The 7,276-nt window shown below is 34.6% G+C and overlaps 1 non-coding gene across 1 annotated transcript; it reads left to right on the forward strand.

Annotated features, from left to right (window-relative positions):
* Positions 1-6,030: 6,030 nt before the first annotated feature.
* On the forward strand, positions 6,031-6,137 carry LOC122033189. The gene has a single exon (XR_006126435.1). It is a non-coding gene; the product is annotated as a small nucleolar RNA R71 (small nucleolar RNA).
* The last annotated feature ends 1,139 nt before the right edge of the window (positions 6,138-7,276 follow it).

Below are 7,276 nucleotides of genomic sequence, written 5' to 3' on the forward strand. Positions count from 1 at the left end.
ACATATCATGAGAGCATGCATCTTTTAGGCACATAGCATATCATCAAAGCATGCATATTTCTATCCACATAGCATATCATGAAAGCATGCATATTTTAAGCACATAGCATATCATCCAAGCATGCATATTTCTATCCACCTAGCATATCATGAAAGCATGCATATTTTAAGCACATAGTATATCATCAAAGCATGCATATTTCTATCCACATAGCATATCATGAAAGCATGCATATTTTAAGCACATAGCATATCATCAAAGCATGCATATTTCTATCCACATAGCATATCATGAAAGCATGCATATTTTAAGCACATAGCATATCATCAAAGCATGCATATTTCTAAGCACATATCATATCATGGAAAGTATAAATCACAAGCATACATGTTTAAGCATAAGGGTGTATCATGTGATTATACTATCATAAGAAACATGGTAACATAGTTAGCTTGGGTTCTAAGCTTCCTAATCCCTTGGGTTCTTATCATAGCCGAACCCCCTTTAGATCTCAATTTAGGTAAAAATAACCTCCAAGCATGTGGAACCTAAATTATCATCACATCAATTTCATAGGAAGCATTATAAGCATGATTAACTTGGTTTCTAAGTTCTCCAAGTCCCTAAACTTCATGTGGCCGAACCCTATCAGGTGTGAAACAAGGTCCCAAATGTCATGAAAGCATGGAAACCTTAAACCATATTTATAGCATTTTTTTCCAAGTAACATAGTAAGCATATTTGAGCTAGTTCCTAAGTTCTTCAAGCCCTTAACATATGTCATGGCCGAAATTTAACAAGTATTCATTAGGGCTAAAAGCAAGCATACAAGCATGTGAACTTGAACTAACATCATGTATAAATTCATAATAAGGCATCATACAATGGGTATGGCCGAAACTTACCCTAGCCTCATTTTAGGTCATTAAACAACATATAGCATGAGAACTTTGGCTTTCTACTTATCATATTTCATGTAGAGTGACATGAGCATATTTAATTTTTGTTCTAGGGTTTCTAGGGCATCTATCCCTTCATGGCCGAAACATACAATGGTCCATTTAGGTCATGGAAAAATTATACAAGCATGTGACTCAATCAACATATTATCATATTTCCATAAGAAGCATTTTTAACACAATTGGTTTAAATTTTAATGCTTCTATGTCATTTAATCCCTTCTTGGCTGAGATTTAATAGCTTGATTTCTAGCTTCAATTCATTTTGACCAGAAATGACTTCTTTAAGCATTTTCTCCAATTTAGAAAATGGATAGCCTTGAAAAAGTTGTTGTGTAACGCCCGCCCTGCCTGCTAACCCTAAGGGACGGGGCTACGATACTCCATGTACAAATTTTTCTTTTTAAAACAGCGGAAGACTTAAAATAATTTTCTTAGTTTAATAAAAACTTTTCTTTTGTTTTTCTTTTCATCAAATCTGAACTACACTATCATGGCATCAATAACATGATATCAAAATTAGTAGAAACATAACATCAAGTCACACATACGGTACTACAATTCATGATACCAAAGCATAGTTCTTTAAAAGTTTTTAAAGCAGGTTTTTATTTGGTTGCCTAGCCACTGCCACACACATCTCCTTGCCTCTCCTGTTGCTCCTTTAGCTCATCCAGCTTTTTCCTTTATCTGTGGTACAAGGAAAGTAAGCTATGAGCACTCATGGCTCAGTAAGTTCCTTTCCTACTCACTAAAACAAAAAATCATCACATGATCAAAGAATGTCTCAACATAACATGATCTCAACTAGTCATGGCATAACATATCATACTCTTTAAGCATATCATGCAACATAACAAAATCATAACTAGTCATGGCATATCATCTCTTAAAGCATAGCTTGAAACATAACATAATCATATCTAATCATGGCATATCATAGTATCATCATAAGGTGGCATGGCATATCAAGCTCTTAAAGCATAGCATGAAACATAACATAATCGTATCTAATCATGGCATATCATAAATCATAGCATCATCACAACATGATCATAAGGTATATGCAATATGATTTTGAAAACATGTATCCGAAAAATATGTGTATGTCTCATGATCTTTAAAATCATTTCTTCTTACATATATACTTGAACATAATATCAACATAATCAGGGCCCCGGCTTGTACCACACATAGATAAATCACGTAGATATGAGCGCTCCTAAGTATATCCAAGGTAGCAAGTCTTGAATCATACTAGGAACTAGGTCCGGATCACACAGCCATAGACCTAGGGGCGTACTAAGGAGCCCATCCCTTTGTTTTTACTAGCTTGGATCACACAGCCAAAGGCCTGGGGGCTGATTAGGAGCCCACCTTGGTACAAGCCTTACAAAGTAAAGTAGCATGTATAAAAATGCATCATTTAGTCACATAGCATATCATAGAAGTATGCATCACTTAGGCATACGTTATGTCATAAAAGTATGCATCACTTAGGCATACGTCATATCATAAATAGTATGCATCACTTAGGCATACATCATGTCATAAAAAGTATGCATCACTTAGGCATACACCATGTCATAAAAAGTATGCATCACTTAGGCATACATCATGTCATAAAAGCATGCATATTTTCACCACATAGCATATCATGAGAGCATGCATCTTTTAGGCACATAGCATATCATCAAAGCATGCATATTTCTATCCACATAGCATATCATGAAAGCATGCATATTTTAAGCACATAGCATATTATCCAAGCATGCATATTTCTATCCACCTAGCATATCATGAAAGCATGCATATTTTAAGCACATAGTATATCATCAAAGCATGCATATTTCTATCCACATAGCATATCATGAAAGCATGCATATTTTAAGCACATAGCATATCATCAAAGCATGCATATTTCTATCCACATAGCATATCATGAAAGCATGCATATTTTAAGCACATAGCATATCATCAAAGCATGCATATTTCTAAGCACATATCATATCATGGAAAGTATAAATCACAAGCATACATGTTTAAGCATAAGGGTGTATCATGTGATTATACTATCATAAGAAACATGGTAACATAGTTAGCTTGAGTTCTAAGCTTCCTAATCCCTTGGGTTCTTATCATGGCCGAACCCCCCCTTAGATCTCAATTTAGGTAAAAACAACCTCCAAGCATGTGGAACCTAAATTATCATCACATCAATTTCATAGGAAGCATTATAAGCATGATTAACTTGGTTTCTAAGTTCTCCAAGTCCCTAAACTTCATGTGGTCGAACCCTATCAGGTGTGAAACAAGGTCCCAAATGTCATGAAAGCATGGAAACCTTAAACCATATTTATAGCATTTTTTTCCAAGTAACATAGTAAGCATATTTGAGCTAGTTCCTAAGATCTTCAAGCCCTTAACATATGTCATGGCCGAAATTTAACAAGTATTCATTAGGGCTAAAAGCAAGCATACAAGCATGTGAATTTGAACTAACATCATGTATAAATTCATAATAAGGCATCATACAATGGGTATGGCCGAAACTTACCCTAGCCTCATTTTAGGTCATTAAACAACATATAGCATGAGAACTTTGGCTTTCTACTTATCATATTTCATGTAGAGTGACATGAGCATATTTAATTTTTGTTCTAGGGTTTCTAGGGCATCTATCCCTTCATGGCTGAAACATACAATGGTCCATTTATGTCATGGAAAAATTATACAAGCATGTGACTCAATCAACATATTATCATATTTCCATAAGAAGCATTTTTAACACAATTGGTTTCAATTCTAAGGCCTCTAGGTCATTTAAACCCTACTTGGCCGAGACTCATCAGTGTTTAAATTTGCTTCAAATAGCCTAAAAGCATAGGAAGTCATACAAGTTTTATAGCATGTATAAAGACAAGCATAATAAACATACATGTGAATTGTGTCTTAGGCTTCCTAGGTTTCTTTCCTTTTTATTTTATTTTTCCTCATGGCCGAAACCTACCAATCTCTAAACTAAGTTTTAAGTGGCCTAAAGCATGGAAAACCTAAGTAAGTTTCATGGCAAAAATTACAAAGAACATCATATACAAATTTGGTTCATAAACAAGCTAGGACCCTTTTGATCTTACATGTCATATATCATGTAACTAAATTCTCTATACCCTAATTAAGCATGAGAGCATTAAACAACTTTCATATCTTAATATCACAGAGGTCTTGAGCATGTTAAAATTTTGTTTAAGCTTTTATAAGCTATCCATCTTATCATGGCCGAAAATCTTAATGAAGAGTTCATGAATTTCTAGCAATATTCAACATGCAATTCTTTAAGAGAACTCTATATTCTATCATATAAACATGGTTACTTAAATTTAAAGGTCTTCCTAAACCTAAGCTCTTTTCTTGGCCGAAACATATGAGTGGATTTCTTTTGGTTCCAAGTAACTTTTAAGCAAGAAGAACCAACAAAAGACCCTTAGTAATTCATGGAGGGAGTCTTGTACTAGTTTGGTTAAACAATGATTTCCCTAACCTATTTAAAATATTTTTGGCCAAAATTCTAGGGTCAGGTACTCCTCTGACCAAGCATCATATAGGTATAAAAACATGAAGGAAAACCTTCCTACATAGCATAGAAAAATATCATGAAATGAGGATTTGTTTAACCTTCCTAGATTTGAAAACTCTTCTTTGGCCGAATTTTTCTTAAATTCTATTCTAGGTTTTCTAATCCTCATAAAATCCAAAAAGCACATAAAACGCCTTGTACCACAGGTGAGGGGAAGCTTACATCCTTTTCGCTTGTGGTTCTAAAGTGTGGTGATGGAAGAAGAGGTCTCTTCTTCTTGTTCTCCGCCTTTGATTTCCCTTGGTAGCCTTCCTTGTATTCTAGGAGGAGCCTTATTTTTGGGGGCCGAAAATGGAGGAGAGGGGGCTGAGGTTCTCGGTGATGGAGAGGAGAGAATGAGAGAAAAATAAAATCTCCTCTTTACATACTCTCTTTTATGTTAAGGGGGAAGAGGTAGCAAAATTGGTTTTTGCTTTCCTTCTCCCTTAGCCCTTTTTCATTTTTTTTTCTTTTTATTTTATTTATTTATTTGTTCTCATCATTCATGATGAAACAAGGGGGAATGAATCCCCTTAATTCCCCTCTTTAAGTCACGGCAAAAGATGAAGAAGAGGGAGAGAAAAGAAGGAAGGCAAGTTGCCTTTCTCTTGCTCTTTTCTTGTTTTCTTTTGGCTAGCTTTTACTCTCACCCTTATCATGAGTTTCCCTCCTTTGCTATCAATATATTATTCCTATCCCAACTGGTTATTACCCGTTAATCCTATCATTTACATCATGAGAGGTCCAAGGTTCAATCCTTGACCACTCCCTATTTTTATTTCTTTTTTTTTATTTCTTTTTGGTTCAACATTCTACTAATATTTTCCTAAGGCAAGTTCATCATTCTCATATTTATCTTAAAAGCTTAGTGGGTGTTACATGTTGCTGTTGAAAGTTTTGTTGCCCAAGCTGGTAGCTTGATCTAGCCCTCGTGGATGGTCCTTGTTCTTGATTATTACGATAAGTGAAGTTTGGATGATTCTTCCAACCAGGGTTGTATGTGTTTGAGTATGGATTATCTGTTTCTGATTGTAACTCATGATAGCATCACACTGCTCAAGTTGATTAATTTATGCATAAATGACTCCCAATGGGTATAAATCTTGAGCATGATCTGTGCTTCCACATGTTTCACAAACACACACTATGGCATTGATCGTGCGAGAATTTATTCCCATATTTCCAGCTTTTTAGTAAGAGCATCCAGTTTTGCAGACATCAAAGTGATTGCATCTACATCGAATTTTCCTGATGCTTTAATTGGGTTTGTATATGAATAACCTCCACTCCTTTCTGTTGCCTATTGATGATGGTTTTATGCTACACTTTTAATAATATTCTCGGCTTCATCTAGGCTTTTGTTCATAAGTACCCCTCCAGATGCAGAATCTAGAGACACCTTTGTATGATAGTTGATGTTGTTATAAAACATATGTAAAACTAGTCATTTTTCCAGTCCATGATGTGGGCATTGTCTGAGCATATTGTTATATCTATCTCATGCTTCAAATAATGATTCAAAGTCTAACTTTCTGAAGCTTGCTATCAAATTTCTCATATGAGAAGTTTTGCTTGGAGGATAGAATTTGTCAAGAAATTGTTATTCACATTGTTTTCAAGTGGATATACTATTTGCAGGCAAAGAATTCTGCCACTGTTTGGCTCTGTCTCTCAAAGAAAATCTAAATAATAATAATTGCACTGCTGCTGTTGGAACACCATTCATTTTCATTGTACCACAAATTTCATAGAAAACTTCAAGATGTTGGTTAGGATCTTCATGTGGTCTGCTTCCAAACTGATTCTACTATACCATAGTGATTATCGCAAGCTTGATTTCAAAATTATTAGATTCAACAGATGACCTGGTGATGCTAGAACAAAGTCCTCTTGCATACGGTGCTGTATAATCTTTCAATGGTTTGTTTGCCATATTTGAGTGTTCTTGTTCTTCTAGATGTCTTTGTGAGCTTTTTCTTCTATGAAAGGTTCTATTAATTTCTGGATCAAAAGGTAACAAATCTCTTGCAAAGTTAGATCTTTACATACAAAGAACAAGATCACAAGTTTTTTTTTTTTCAAAATTTTCTCTTTACTTGAAAGACAAACTAAACTGAAATACTGAAAATATAAAATGCAGAATTTGAATTGTAACAAGGAAAATTGTATAAAAAGTAATAAGGAATGCAAGGTAAGATTTCAAAAACATAATTTCTAAGACTAGTTACAACTATGTAATAGAAAAGAAAAGAAAAGTTTAGTTTAACTCAAATGATTATCTCTAATGTTATAGAAGTCCCCGGCAATGACGCCAAAAACTTGTTATGCAACCGCAAGTACATGGTTTTGTCATCAGTAATAAAAGATTATTGATCCCACAAGGACTGGTTATAAGCACAAGAGACGTCTTACTTAGAATTAGCTAAGCAATTAACAAGGTAGGGAATGCACTAAGTATACAACTAGAAATAGAAATAGGAAAGTAAATGAAGTATTTGGTTTTGTGAGTGTTCTAGGAATTTGGTTTCTTAGTAATATTCATTGATGAATCATGATTCTCCAATTCATATCCTCAATTGACATGCATTTGAAGAAAGTTACCGATTTTCTCCTACAAAAGACAACCGGCAAGGGACTTTAATCTACACCTCTAGCGATTAAATAGTTATGTTCCCTATGAAGTCCGTTAGTGGGACATCC

The sequence above is a fragment of the Zingiber officinale genome, chromosome 11A, assembly GCF_018446385.1.
Source record: "Zingiber officinale cultivar Zhangliang chromosome 11A, Zo_v1.1, whole genome shotgun sequence".
Classification (NCBI taxonomy): Eukaryota; Viridiplantae; Streptophyta; class Magnoliopsida; order Zingiberales; family Zingiberaceae; genus Zingiber; species Zingiber officinale.